The sequence below is a fragment of the Rhineura floridana genome, chromosome 9 (genome assembly GCF_030035675.1).
Source record: "Rhineura floridana isolate rRhiFlo1 chromosome 9, rRhiFlo1.hap2, whole genome shotgun sequence".
Taxonomy (NCBI): domain Eukaryota; kingdom Metazoa; phylum Chordata; class Lepidosauria; order Squamata; family Rhineuridae; genus Rhineura; species Rhineura floridana.
Genome location: NC_084488.1, coordinates 89,713,472 through 89,728,733, shown reverse-complemented (window position 1 = coordinate 89,728,733; position 15,262 = coordinate 89,713,472). Strand labels below are relative to the sequence as shown.

Here is a 15,262-nt window from a genome sequence, read left to right as displayed (position 1 = left end):
CATATCATTCCTCTCCAAGCTTGCTCAAATGAAAACACAGGTCAGCTGGAGGAGGCACAGCAAAATGGCAGCATCTATAGAGCATTATCCAGATGCTCATAGTGGCTCCATAAAAGACAGGATGAAGAAGCACTGACAGGAGGTCCCCGGCACAAGGCGAACAGTGGCTAAAATAGATAAAAGAGTAAGAAAAATCTTACAGAAGAGGAAATAGAGACAGTGAAGGTAGGAGAAAAACTGGGTTCTCTGTAAGTGGAGCCAGAGAGAAAAGAGACATTAAGAGAGCATTTCAGGTCAGTAAGCCCAGTGGCAAGCCAGAGAGAGAGCATTGTAGAATAGCATGGGCGGATAAAGTGAAGCACTACACTACAGAAAAATAAACACAGATGTAGGTAGGAAATCCCTATACTACAGGCATAAAAATAGAAAAGTGGTCCTGTGATGAAAATTTACTCCAGGCCCTAGTGGTAAGGGTCCTGCCAGTCAGTTTCTGAATCTGTCAACCTGAGGCTCTGAGGATCCTTTAGACCAGGGAAAAACTTTCTTGCGGTATAAACCTGAAATCATGTTTATTCTAATCCTAAATTCTTCATCATGGGCCAGATTGGCTATTATGTCTTCCCTGGTCTGCCCCCCCCCTCTCCCTCTCTGTGATCAATATATGCAGCTGGTCCCCACCCGCCCAGCACGCTGGCTCAGCCTCCTCATGCACACATGAGGACAGAGTGTCGAAATGACACCTAAGTACATAAGTTTCAACACTAGTATGCAAAGTCTCATGGTTCACTTCCATGTTTATTCAGGAAACTAATCATGCAACTTTTGGCTACATATATTGTACACATGTAGATGCCATTCGGACCTCAATCCCCACATGCATGTGTGAAGCTGGTACATCGGGTGAACATGGAAGGGCTGTGTGGGCCAGATCAGGGGAAATATAACATTCAATGTGTACTTCCTTCATTGCAATAAATGGTAACTGCTGTGTACAAGCTATTCCATCCAGAAGAGGTTGCTGGATTGGGCAAAGTGGTCAGAATATACCAAAATGTTAAATCTTTGGAAGTTAAATACAAGGTTAAGCACTTAAGTCACATTTTATTTCAAGGGAACATGAATGCTTATTTTGACTGTGAGCTCTGAGATGGTTTTAATATTGATCACCTGCTTGTTTAAAAAATACACTATAATTTATCTTTTTTAAAAAAAAACTTTAAAAATGGGAAGTAAGTAATTAAAGCAAACAACAATAGATTGCTATCCAATGTTTCTAATCTGAAAGTTCCACTGAAATCATTAGAGTAGTTAACTTCCAAATAAACTTGATCAAGAACAGAATGTACATTGCACAGATTAGGAATTTGGGTTGGGGGGGTAGATCTGAAAAAAATGCAGGATCATTAATTTTCCTGCTGTTTGACTGAATATGTGATCTTTGGACCAAGAAAATGCCATAGTTAGCAACACTTCTCCAAGAGGTTGTCATAATTCATACTTCAGACAGTAAGTCACTGATGTTTACAAAATCATCATCATACACTGTGGTTTCTACGAACTACACAGAAACAGGTTCTCAAGCACTCATTTCTCAAAGGGCTGTTTCTGAAAGCCTGACACCTTTGTGTATAAATCCTCCTTGTACCTTTTGTCTAAGCATGTGCACAAACTGCTTAACTGATTTCACAAAGGGGAATGGGCCAAGCAAATTTCAGCTGGGGGCAGGGAAATAAGCAGCTGGGTCACTTTCCTGCACAGTTTTATAGGTCAGTTGTGGTTAAATAATTCAAACAAAATCAATGGAGTTACAGAAATCCATGTGGTTATGGCCACATATTGCAGAACATGGTTTCAAATGCATTGCAGATCATGATCATGAAAATCTCTGTTCTTAGTTCTCATTATTATGGAGGAAAAAAACCCAAACTAGAAGTATATGGGTATGTTGCCCTATATCTGCATCAATATTTATTCTAAATTAAAATATGAAAGGTCACATTTACTCAATGCTACATTTTATTTAATTCTGTCTGTCTGTCTGTCTGTCTGTCTGTCTGTCTGTCTGTCTGTCTGTCTGTCTGTCTATCTATCTATCTATCTATCTATCTAATCTATTGTTAAAAAACAGTGTTCTCAGTGTTCTTGTCCAGAATGTGAACTAAGTATGGAAAACATCTAATCATGAAAACCTACCAGGTTCAACCTATCTATCACATGTTCTGATTGAGTCCATGTGGTTTTAACCAAATTATATTTTCCTCTGATTCATGAAAGGATTGGAAATTATGAATAATAAGAATATCTTCCCCTGTGGTTGCATTAGCTAGGATAAAAGCATGTATGATATCAGCCTCTGTGCCTCAGAGTATAAGATAATCACTAATTACAGGGGTGACAAGATGATATCACCTAATATAAGATTGTGGCTATGAGCATTCTTGTGCACCTGTATGACAGAGATGATTCTGATCTAGACCAATGATACACTTTTATCCTGTTTTGTTACGAGATTACTTTTTACTTAAGTTAATTGTTTCTCTAGCCCAGAAGTAGAGAGCCTGTGTCCTTACCAAATACTGTTGCTCCCATCAGCCCCAGTCAGCATGGTCAAATGATCAGGGCTGATGGAGTTGTAATCCAACAAAAACTGGAGGGCCACAGGTTTCCCACCCCTGCTATAGCCAATGCTAACTATCAGAAGCTCTTCAAAGTGTTGTGCGTAGGTCTTGGCCAGCTCTCTCAACTATAATTATTGGGGATCAAAGATGGACCCTTGTACTTTAAAAACTTACAAATTATGTACTTTGTTACAGAGCCTAGAAGCAAGGCCTTTCCAAGCAAGTTCTCCTCATACACCACACCAGACAAACAGAGTTCATGTCATGTCAACTGAAGACCATTATTTTCATTTTTCTAACTTCTTCATTCAATTGTGTTCATTTTTCCTCTCTCCCTTCCACTTTTAGCTCATTGTTGTTATATGCCTTCAAGTCGATTACGATTTATGGCGACCCCATGAATCTTTTAGATGTATTCATAGGGTTTTCATGGTAAAAAGTATTCAGAGGTGGTTTACTATTGCCTTCCTCCAAGCCTACGGCACCTGATATTCCCAGGCGGTCTCCCATCCAAGTACTAACCAGGCATGACCTTGCTTAGCTTCCGAGATCAGATGAGATTGGGCATGTTCAGGGTAGTATGGCCGTAGTCTTTAGCTCATTAGCTCACATTTACAAAATACTGCAAAAGACATGAGCCCTTCTCTAAATCCTTCCCCATTGCATAATCGCCTTCCAAAAACTAAGTGCACAAGACATTTTAACACAGGGATGATTGGCATGGTGCTCTCCAGCTGTTAATGGACTACAACTCCCATCAGCCCTGGCCTTTCACCATGCTGTGTGGTGCTGATGGAAGTTAGCAGGGCAGGTTCTAAAGGGCGGCCAGGTTGGGCACTGGCCCAAGGGCCCCAGAGCTACAGGAGCCCCTGAGGGGCCCTCCATTCCCCTTCCATGATCCGCACCCCCCCATGCCCCCACCTACCTGTCAGCTGGCTTTTTAGCATTGCCCTTAATGAAGATGGCGGCTGCAGCTTCCCTAAGGTACTGAAGCCGCTGCCATCATCCTAGTTGATGGCAGAGATGTGCACGCATAGCATGCACGTGTGCCATCAGCAAAGATGGTGGCAGAGGCTTCATTCCCCTTAGGGAAACCACGGCCGCCATCTTCATTAAGGGCAATGGTAAAGACTAGACAGGTAGGGGGGCCGTGGGGGGCATGGGGGCTGCACGCATGCACGCACATACACACACCAGGGGGCCAGGGCAAGCTGATGCCCAAGGGCCCCTGCATGCCTGGAGCCGGCCCTGGAAGTTAGGGTCAACAGTATCTAGAGGGCACCATGCTGGCTGCCCCTGTTCTAAAGTCTATGAATGGTGGAAATGTTTGAACACAAAGTTGCTACATTCTGAGGCATTTGGTTTCACAGCAAAGAATGTGTGTTCAACCAAACCACTTGCACCATACCTAGGATGTCCATTGGATTTCATTCTTAAGGCTGTTTTTACTCCAAATCCAAATGGGGGAATTTGCAGTAGGAAGGCAAATGAGAGGCCCCACTTGCTTTTCCTTCAAAATAGAATTGGCAGTGTTAAGTACATGTTATGTGTACCATGTATTGCATAAATGAGGAACCTGTCTTCCACATGTTGCTGGTTTACAACTCCCATCACCCCTGACCATTGTCCATCCTACTTGGGGCTGATAGGAGATGGAGTCCAACAAACATCTGGAGGGCCACATTCCCATCCCTGCTTTCCCATGATAACCCCAGTCCTTCCCTTCATTTTGTTACTCCCACATATCTAATTTTAATCTGTAGTTTTCTGCTTTGTCCTTTATACTGCTTTGTACAATGCCATAAACATTGACAATGATGTATGAATAATAAGTAATGTACTCAGTAAGGTTGAATAAATAATCATCTAAATAATATACACAACACAATATTTACTCAAGAAAGACGAGCTAGAAGGAGCCAGAGTATGATGCAGATCATCTGTATAAGGAAATGAACTCATCACATTTGAACATGACAAAAAAAAATGGATAAGGATATGGAATACAGTTATTCAAAACTATAAAGTTTAAGATCTGGAACATATTATACAGTATATCAACAGACAGTGCAATCCTACACAGAAGAAAGGGCCATTGAGTTCAGTGGGGCTTGCTCCCTGTAGGACTGGAAAGACCTTTCAATTTCGCTTCTCTCCATTTTTCATTTTTCCAGCCTTACATTTGGTTCTGCACATTTCTGCAGAAAAAAAATCCTCATAAAAATTCTTCAGCATTTTAATGTGAATTTCTCCTAATATACTAATGACTAATGTTCCAAGCAATTTTTCCTAACATAATGCATTTTTGTATGTTATTTTCACTTATCTATTCATTTTTCTGCACACTTTCCCCTAATATATGCATTTTATAAATATTGGTTGGAGAACTACATCACAAAATTCACATAAGCACAAATTTCAAAGGATGGCTATGTTTCAGTTCTGATATTTCAGAAAGTGCATATTTGATAAATTTGGCTTTAAATTCAAATGTTTGAATTTCTCCATCCCTACTCCCTGGGAAGTGTGCAAGAATGTGGCTGCTAGGCTGATAAGTGGGGCAGCTCAATGGGACCATGTATCACTGATCCTGAAAGTGCTCCACTGGCTGCCAGTAAGGTACCAGGCCCAATTCAATGTGTTAATACTATCATATAAAGCCCTGGCTTGGGGCCCAATTATCTAAAAAATTATTTCCCCAATATTAACCATCTTGGACCCTACATTAAGCAGGCAAGGCTTTGTTGATAGTGTTGCGACTCTGGATGCCTTGATTGGTGTTGACCCCTGACAGGGCCTTCTCCATGGTGGTTTCCAGTTTGTAGAATGCCCTCACTCAGTGCATCTGCTCTCTCATTATTGACTTTCAGGAGGAATTTAAAAATATTCCTGTTTAATAGGGCATTTGATGACTGAAAGATATTGTTCCTGGCACCCATGAAATCACTGTCTGAGAGAATGGTTTTAACTGGTTTCAGAATACTTTTACAATATTTTTTTACTGTTGAAGTGTTTGCCACCCTGAGGTCCTTCAGGAGAAAGGGAAGGATATAACAACAACAACAACAATAGATTTTAGCCTAAGGATCCAGTTTCAAACCACTGTAAATCACATTAGTTGAGATTGAAAACAATGATATTTAATGGCAAGTATATTTTATATAGCTTTATCCTCAAAGCACTGATGAAAGTAACAAGGGTTGTGTTAGTAGACTCATCTGAAGAATGGGAGGCAGAAGCTGTTAGCCAATAAAATATTTTGAATTATTATGCTCTGCATTATATGCAAATAAACTTTCAATGGCCAATCCAGATGCCTTTCCTTAGCACACACAACTGATTAAACTGAAACCTATAACAAAAATAAAAATTGGGGTAGGTTTAAGTTGTCAGTTGTGTTTAAAACAAAATGGAACCTTATTTGAGGCCACAAGCAACCCAATACCAAAAGTACTGGCAACCCGTAAGTTAACTACAAGGCATCTGATCTCTTTATTAAGTGTTAGAAAACAGTCAGCAAACTCCAAACAGATCCAATTTGTTAGTGTGCATGTGTCAGTGAAAAAACCCTGCTAGGCGTTAGTATATATAAATGACAACGTTTAAAATAGTAAAGAAAAATGGTTAAAATAATTTGTGCACACAGCTTCACAGTATATTTTCTTTGAGGCAAATCTGGGAATCAAGGCAAGATTTTTTTTTTTGTAAACTAAGCAGATGTTTATGATTAGGTCTTAGTTAACATCACCCAGCTGTCCAATGATGATTTTATGGAGGGGAGAGCATTGTAGAGTGCCACATGTTTATATAAATCATGGCTATGGCAGTCATGTTACTGGGGCAAAAGTGCTACATTTCCCATTTTAGGTAACCTCTTCAAATCACACCATATAACACTGCAATAGGCTATACTCCCTAACACAGTATCTGCTTCCAGTTTCCTGTAGTGAATTGATGTGTATCATTATGCATGAGCCAGCATTGTATAACTTACAAGAAGCAGTATGGCAACTACTGGTATAAGGAATGTGCAAAATCCTGTGGCACTTTATATTCAACACATGGATAGTGAAACTTGAGTTGCACCCTGCTGGATTTATATTATACAGGATCTGTTCCTGTGGGGTATGGAGTTCTTAGTACCTTTAACAAACTGTTAAATAAGTGTAACTGGGAGATGGAAAGATCTGTCAGTTTTGGTTCTCTCCATTCCTCATTTTTCCAGTCTTAAACTCAGTTTGACAGCAACATGCGATTTAAAAAAAATCCTCATGAAAATTCTTCAGCATTTTAGTGTGAATTTCTCCTGTTAAGCATATTGTTGTATGCAGTTTGACTAGTGTACCCATTTTTGCAAGCAATTTCTCCTAATATGTTATTTTCACTAATATATTCATTTTATGCACATTTTCCTCTAATCTATGCATTTTTTGTAAATATTATTTGATTGGAGTACTGTACCGCAAATTCGTATAAGTGCAAATTTCGAAGGATGGCTGTGTTTCAGTTCTCATGTTGTTTTGGAAAGTGCAGATGTGATCATTTCGGCTTGAAATGCGAACCAAAATGTATTTCTCCCTCATCCCTAGTATCTGGTTATTTGTGATGTAAGATTTAATCAAAAGAAGCGAGTGGGGGTGGCAGGAGGGGATGAGTGGCCTACTGCTGCTGTCTGTGTCACTCCACAGATGTACACATTTTTTCATCTCCCTGAAATTTAGAAATTGGACAATATAACATGTGAAAAGACCAATGTCCTTTACTGGGTAAATGGGAGAGGTGACAATTGATTTTTAAAATGAGAAAGAAATGATGCCGTGACATTGTTTCAGAACTGGCTCAGAGATTTTATGTATCTAAATATAAGGGCTTTTTGATCTAGTGGTTAGCAGCAAACTGAAAAATGCAAGGACTTTCCATCAGTTACTAGGGTAAGTTTCATATTGCACACTCTGGTGCAGAGAGTGCAAATAAAACAGTAAAGGCAGCATTCTCTTTACAAAATTAATAGCCAGGAACCAAGAAGAAATGAAGAGTATGTGAAGACAACACCTATTTGCCAAGAAAAAGAAGGAGGCATTAATTTTACCTTTTATATAAATCCAAGGGTTGTGCACTTCCTCAGTGCTCCGCAATGGTGCAACTAGGACTGGACCGCAGGGCCAAAGTCCAGAGGCCCACAGCCCAGAGACCTTCTAGGTGTCCACACAGAAAGCAGCAGATGATGTAGGCAGTGGCAGACAGGAGCAGCATCCAGCACCTAGGGGAGCTTGGGCATGCTAGGGACCACCAGGGCTGACCTGATTGGGTCAGGTGGCCCAGAGCTGTCCAAGACTGTCTGGGGGCAGAGTATTAAGCAGGAATGAGAGTCTGGAGTCAGGAAGAAGGAGAAACTGCAAAAAGAGAGGAGGAGGGACCTCCCAGGAGATGGTAGGCATGGGAGTGGATGCCTGTGGATATGGGGTGCAGGCTTTCTCTCCTGACCTCTCCTTCCTGCTTGGCCTCTCCTTCCCACCTGATGCCCTGCCCGTGAAGTAGCACTGCTCAAGATGGAATCCTCCGCTTATGACCCTGATAAGAAAATGATTTCATTCTGCTTGGTTCAGGTTATTGCTCCTTCACGAGGAGTTTTCCTGCAGAGAAGGTGCTTATGAATGAGCAGCACCATGCAGGAAGGAATCTTCCATTTACCAGCTGGTAAGCAGAGGATTCCATTCTGCTTGGTGAAGGTTGCTGCTCCTTCATGACGGGCTTCCCTGCAGGGAAGGCACTCACAAACAAGCAGTACCCTGCAGGATCATATTGTTCTTGTCTCATTTGGGAGAGGGGAAGAAGGACACACAGCATCTTTCCCCTCCAAAAAAGAATGTTTAATTAGAGTTTTAAAATCCTAATTAAACTTCAGTCTCACCCCTGAATTGATCTAGGACCGGATACATGGTGGGTGATCCCCAGGTTGGCACAGAGTGGGCTGGCCCAATCTGGGGAAGGCAGATCAGGGTCACAGGGCAGATCGGGAGTTCTATGCAAAGATATATAATCCTGTCTCACAACAAGATTATATATATTCCCAAGCAAATATGTTTAGCATCAGGGGTAAACATTATTCGTATAGTCTTGATGGTGCTGTGATTCAAGTGAGTTTTAAAATGCATAACTGTACATACAAGGAGTAGTCTTCTTTTTTTAATCAGGGTTAGCAAAATGTTTTTTTGTTTTTGGTGTTTTGCTCCAGGAATGTAAAAGCAATAAAACACAGAATGACAGGGGAGAGAGGCAGGGGGAGAGAAGACAAATGTTAACTATGTGGTACCCACCTAAAGTTGCTGTTTAAAGGAGGAGGGGCTCCGTAAGTCTATTAAGTCCAGGGTCTAAAATGACCTAGCTGCACCATTGATTCTCCCTCCTCTCCCACCTGTTCCCTGCTCCTGTCAATGATGGACGACAATCTGGTTCAATTTGCATTTGAAAGTGAAACAATGTGTAAATGAAACACAGCCATCCATTGAAATTCACACTTCTCCAAATTTTTCAATACAGTTTTCCAGCCCAAATAATTTGTACAAAAATGCATATACTGGGGTAAAGTGTGCATCAAAATGTATATTTTAGGGAAACATACAAAATGTATTATATTACGGAAATTTGATTGCAAAGAAAAGAAACCAGCACTAAAATGCTGATGAATTTTCATAAGGACATTTTTAAAAAGAAAAATCACGAACTGATGTGGAAATAAGGAGAACTGAACTGAAAATTGGACAAATGAGGGGGGGGAGATAGAGAGAGAATCTGAGGCTGTCAGATTGGCCTATTCCTGTGTCAGCATGGATAGAAATGAACAGTGATGCAACAATTTTCATGAAAATATCTCTTCTACCCTCATATGTTATGGGCAACAAACTATATCATATGTAAACACAAAAAAGTCAACTTCATCGTCTCTAAAACCTCAGAGAGAGTACAGGCTTTGGATTTTTTTCTCATTCTGCTCTTTTCTTGAGTGCCAGTGATCTTCTTTTACTGCAAGGAACAGCAGCCAGCCTATCATTTGCAAAGTGCCTTCAAGAACTCAACATATTTCATGTCCTTCATGACTTTACAAACTAAAAAGATCTCCATGTACGGGGAAAAAAAGGTACACAAGCCAACCATCAACTATTTCTCCCTCCATCTTTACAAAGCCAGCTCGTTACAATATGCCAGGAAATGAGGCTTACTTTCACTAAGATAAATAAAAATAGACATCAAACATATTCCTTCATAGATCAGTATCTCACTTTTGCAAATATCAGATTGAACAGACACATCCCAGCTCTGTATAACAAACATACTTTGATGCTTTAGGCCTAATCAAGTGGCTGATGCTTCCGTTCACACTTTTGCCTTTGTAGGATATTACAAATATGCCAAGAATGTAAACCAGGGTATCTCTTGGACTGTTTGTACATACACTGATTGTGTTGGAAACCCCTTAGAGAAGCAAGGGACTAGTATATTGCTGGGCCTGTTGAGGCCTACTGTTGAATTGACAACCACAGAAACCTGGTTAAAACGTTGATTTGCTATGTTTTGAATTTTATATGCCACCCTCTAGGTGGCTGCAAGCTTCCCTGTTTTACTTACCCCTTTAAATCCCCTGTTGTTGTCAAACGTGTCAGTAGCCCTATTTGGGTGTTTAAAATAACAGTTAACAACACATGGAGCATCAGAGAAGAGCTATCTCCACCCGCCCTGTTACTGATGTCCCAATTCCCCATCCACCTACTGTCTACACATTGAGGGGGAAGGTCTGATGAGGGGAGCCTACCTTGCACATATGGCTCCCTCAGTGACTGTACAGGGTTCTCAGTTATGAAGGGAAGCCTATGCACAAAACACAGGCTCCCCTGTTCAGACTTTCCCTCTCCAAGCAGGGAGGCAGGGCCAACAGTGTGCAATCCTTTTTTTCTGCTCTTTGCAATGTTAATTGTGTGATTTAGGGCATCCAGATAGAGGTACTACGATTGCTGATACAAGGGTAGTACAGAGGCTGCTAACAGTGAGATGTCTTCAGCACTTGCCTCTAGGAACAGGTGACTGCCATTTTCAAGTCTTGAAAGCTTTTTTAAAAAAATGCTTTTGGTAGCCAGCCAGGAGAAAGCTGTGGCTGCTAGTTTGAGCAGCTTGGTTTTTCATTATTGTTAATATTTGTTAAGAGAGAGCAGAGCTTGGAAGTAACTAGTTACAAGTAACGAATTACTTGTAATTCATTACTTTTTTGAGTAACGAGTGGGTAATTCCTTTACATTTTGATTGTAATAGAATTAGGAGTAATTTTACTACTTTTGTGGAGTAATTGTAAGGTTTCCAAAATTACTTTTGGGCATTACTTGGGGGGAAGCAGGGGAAGTCTTCTGCTCCTCTGATTTGTGGATGAAAATCATGTGCCTCAAACTGGGCTTCTGTGCAGTGTCACTCTTTCCTCATACTCTGTGGATGGGTAGGAGGCGACGAGGGAGGAGGCGGAGAGTGAGACAGGGTGGAGTGGAGAAAACAATTATTTAAAAAAACAGATAGTGGTGGTGAAGAATGGAGTGGAGGGAAAAAGGATCCGGAGGTCAAGAACATGGATAAAGGAGGAGAAGGAGGCAGCAGCAGAATGGAGATAAAGAACTGTGGAGGTGAAAGATGACAACGTGCGTGCGTGCGTGCATGCGTGCATGCGTGCGTGCATGCGTGAGAGAGAGAGAGAGAGAGAGAGAGAGAAAATACTGTGTTTGCACTTGGCACTCAAAGTGGCCTCCACCACCCTCTCTGGCTACTGTGCTGCATTTGCAGTATTTTAACTTTTTTGCATCTCAGGGGGAAATGTTTGCTTGAGTGAGTGTCCCTTAGTTGGTGGCAGGGCAGGGTCTGGGAGGTGGTTAAGTGAGAGAGATTATGCTGGCTGGCTGAGGCGGGGGGTTGTACTTGGTTTGACATGCAAAGATCTGAGTAGTGGCTTCAGCCTCCCTCCCCACCACCCTTACCAGCGGAGAGACCACCATTGCTATTTTATGAATAAAAATAATTATTCTACTACCTCTGTATGTGTTTGTTTATTTTTAATGTTGTTTTAGGCTACTTAGATGTGCGGCAGCGAAGGCCAGCACCTTGTAGGCGTTTTTTTAAAAGTAACTGAAATGTAATTGTAGTGATTACTTTGGAGGAAAAGTAAAGTAATCAGTTACTTTCAGAGCAATTGTAATTGTAACGGTAATTACTACTTTTTTGAGCCATGTGACTGTAACTGTAATTTATTACTTTTAAAAAGTAATCTTCCAAGCTCTGAGAGAGAGCAACGATGGACAGAGTGTGAGAGCATCTTTCTATACAATCTATTTTGTACTTAATCATTTGTATTTATGTGGATGGGGTGGAGGATTGGGAAGTGGTTCCTCTGTGCATGTTACAATTTGCAACACGTATGTTGTTGGAACTGTAGAGCTTTGTGAGATGTGTGGAGCTTTAGAGCTTGAGAGAAGGGTGGAGGTTTTGCATTGCTGTTTTTCTTTAGGTTTAAACAATTCTGTATGTTAGGGTTGCCAGGTCAGAAGCATCACAAACCCTGAGATTTCAGGGGCAGGCCCTAGTGATGTCATTAAGCATGATACATTAAGCCACATCAACCACATGAAACATCAACCACAGTTGCTTGGAGCATACCACTCAAACAAAACTATTTCTCTGAATGGAAATTAAGATAGACATTGTAGCTAAATGAGGGTGTTCTCAGGTGCAGAAGAAGTGACGGGATCATTCCTACTCACCTGCTTAGAGAACCTGGGTAAGGAACATTTAATCTAGCCTACTTGCTTCTGGCAAGAAGGGTTTAAGTGCCTTCAAGCCAGGCCAGTCACCAGAAGGCCATTGTAGGAAGAAAGCCTAGTGTTGTGGAGATAGACAGGAGCACTCAGATGGATGCCCCTGAAAGCTGAAATTCTAAACACACTTAGTAATGGGCTAAGCCCCATAGAACTCAACAGGACTTACTGCTGAGTAGATATTGTTAGCATTGTGCTGTTGGTAAGGCTTGACTAGGGATCCTCTGCAATGATATCCATATCAAAGCAGGGCTGGCAACCCCTTGCCAGGAATGCTCTGCCTGCCTTTTAACACTGCTGCTCCAAACCTCCTGACAGACTTTACTGCAGAGAGAGATTTGAGAAATGAGTAAGAGTTAAGAAGATTCCCTACCCTTTCCTGCCTACTCTGTGGGCTGCTATAAACTCATTTTGACAGCCAACCCAATTCCAGTGAGTAATAATTGACAGAGACAAAGCACACATGGTTTGGTCTACCTTCATATGCAGTAGATTGGGAACAACAGCAATTGAAGCCACGCTTCCCGGTATGTGAATTATCTTTTACCATTATTGGGCAAGAAACAAACCATCATGCAAGTAACAAGGTACATCATCAGTGGGTTTAAGGGGGTTGAGTTGAGAGCATGGAACCACTGTTGTTGTTTCTATGGATGTAAGGGAGTAACAAGACAGTGATGATTTTCCTAAATGCACTACCATACCAACCACAACAAGATTCCTATGAGTAAGACAGAAAACTCAGCATCCTGCAACCAGTCTGGGTTCCTAACCAAAACGAAAACTAAAAAAAATCCTGGCAGTCAGCCAGCCAAGGTCACAGAAATCCCCATGTAGCACAACGTGGCCTGGGGGCTGCAGTTAATGCAGAATGCTGTGGCATGATTGCTGACATGAGTGAGACCCCATATGCACATAATACATGTGCTCTGAAATCTGCACTGGTTGCTGATTTGCTACTAGGTCAGGTTCAAGGTGTGCTTCCATGTTATGGGTTCCACATAGTACATGTTCTACTCTTGTAAGAAATCAATCCTTTAGTATGGTAGCACCTACACTTTTCTATTGACATTAGGCAGGTGCCTTCATCAGATTTTCAGCACAATCCTAATCATATCTACTCAAAAGTAAGTCCTACTGAACTCAATGGGGTTGGCTTCCAAGTATGTGGAATTAACATTGCAGCTTTACTCCTAGAAAAGCTTCATATTGGGAAGGTTTTCAAAACAGGTTATGAATAAGACAAATAAGCTGCCCTCTTCAACAGTCCTGTAAAATTTAACCTTGTTTGACTCCTTAGTTAGAAAAGTATAACATTGCAGCATGTACACTTTTTAAAGCTTCTCTTCAACATTATTTGAAAGATAATATGTATAATATTCCATTTCTTCCAAGTAATTAAAAAAGCCTACATGTACACTTTTATGCCTACCAAGATCCTGCTGTGATCTTCTGTTGTAGTGCAATCCTATGCATGTTTATTCAGAAGCAAGTCCCAATCCTGTTCAGAGAAGGTACTTTTTACACTGCTGAAAGATATATATTTACTGAATTCCTGATATGAGACAGGCAGAAAAAGGAAACTGTTTTCAGAACTTGAAATGGGGTTTAGCTATTGCCTGGGGGTCAACAAATCATGTCAATCACCACCCTGACTTCACTTATTGACTAAAAACCTAAAAGGGCAGGGATTAGAGCAGCCGTTACTAACAGAAGTTGTTGGGGGGGGGCTGGCTGACATTTTGGTTTATATCTTTTGAACCAGACCACCTAGAAACTTAATTTTTTTTAAATGAAAGCTAAGAGTCCAAAGATTAAGGTGACTCACCCAGAGACCCGGAGAGGACCCCCCAAAGATGGAGTCTCTCTGTGTGTATTTGTTTGGTTGGCTGCTGTGAGAACAGGATGCTGTAGTAGATGGGCCTTTGGACTGCTCTGACAGGCTGTTCTGCTCTGGTGATTATAAGATGCACTGTTTATGAAAATATCTGTTGTGGAATCATTTTATCAAATACAAAGAGGTTCCTCATTGGTGAGGCAGGGACAATCTGTGCATGCTCATGCCATTCATTTCTGAGACTTAATAGTTCCTCATCATGTCTTTTCTGCTCAAATATGTAAAAGGAGGCTGTGGTTTGTGAGAAGGAATTGGTGGTGCTAATAGTTAAACTCCTTAGGCTGCATCACACTTTGCTTGGTAGAATATTGCCCGCACATTTTCCTTCTCACTAAACCAATTGGCAAGGACCTCCTTTTCTTGATACCTTTGAAAAGCACTGACTCGTATGATTTAGGATACATTGCTCAGGTATCCTTTCAATCAATGGGGAAGCCAGGTAGACATGACTTACAGCAGAAATGACACAATAGTCAAGTAACATAAGAACATAAGAAGAGCCTGCTGGATCAGGCCAGTGGCCCATCTAGTCCAGCATCCTGTTCTCACAGTGGCCAACCAGGTGCCTGGGGGAAGCCCGCAAGCAGGACCCGAGTGCAAGAACACTCTCCCCTCCTGAGGCATCCGGCAACTGGTTTTCAGAAGCATGCTGCCTCTGACTAGGCTGGCAGAGCACAGCCATCATGGCTAGTAGCCATTGATAGCCCTATCCTCCATGAATTTGTCTAATCCTCTTTTAAAGCCATCCAAGCTGGTGGCCATTACTGCATCTTGTGGGAGCAAATTCCATAGTTTAACTATGCGCTGAGTAAAGAAGTACTTCCTTTTGTCTGTCCTGAATCTTCCAACATTCAGCTTCTTTGAATGTCCACGAGTTCTAGTATTATGAGAGAGGGAGAAAA

The 15,262-nt window shown here is 41.4% G+C and overlaps 1 pseudogene; it reads right to left on the bottom strand.

Moving 5' to 3' along the window:
• Nucleotides 1-3,091: 3,091 nt before the first annotated feature.
• Nucleotides 3,092-3,210, bottom strand: LOC133364722 (5S ribosomal RNA; annotated as a pseudogene).
• Nucleotides 3,211-15,262: the final 12,052 nt, after the last annotated feature.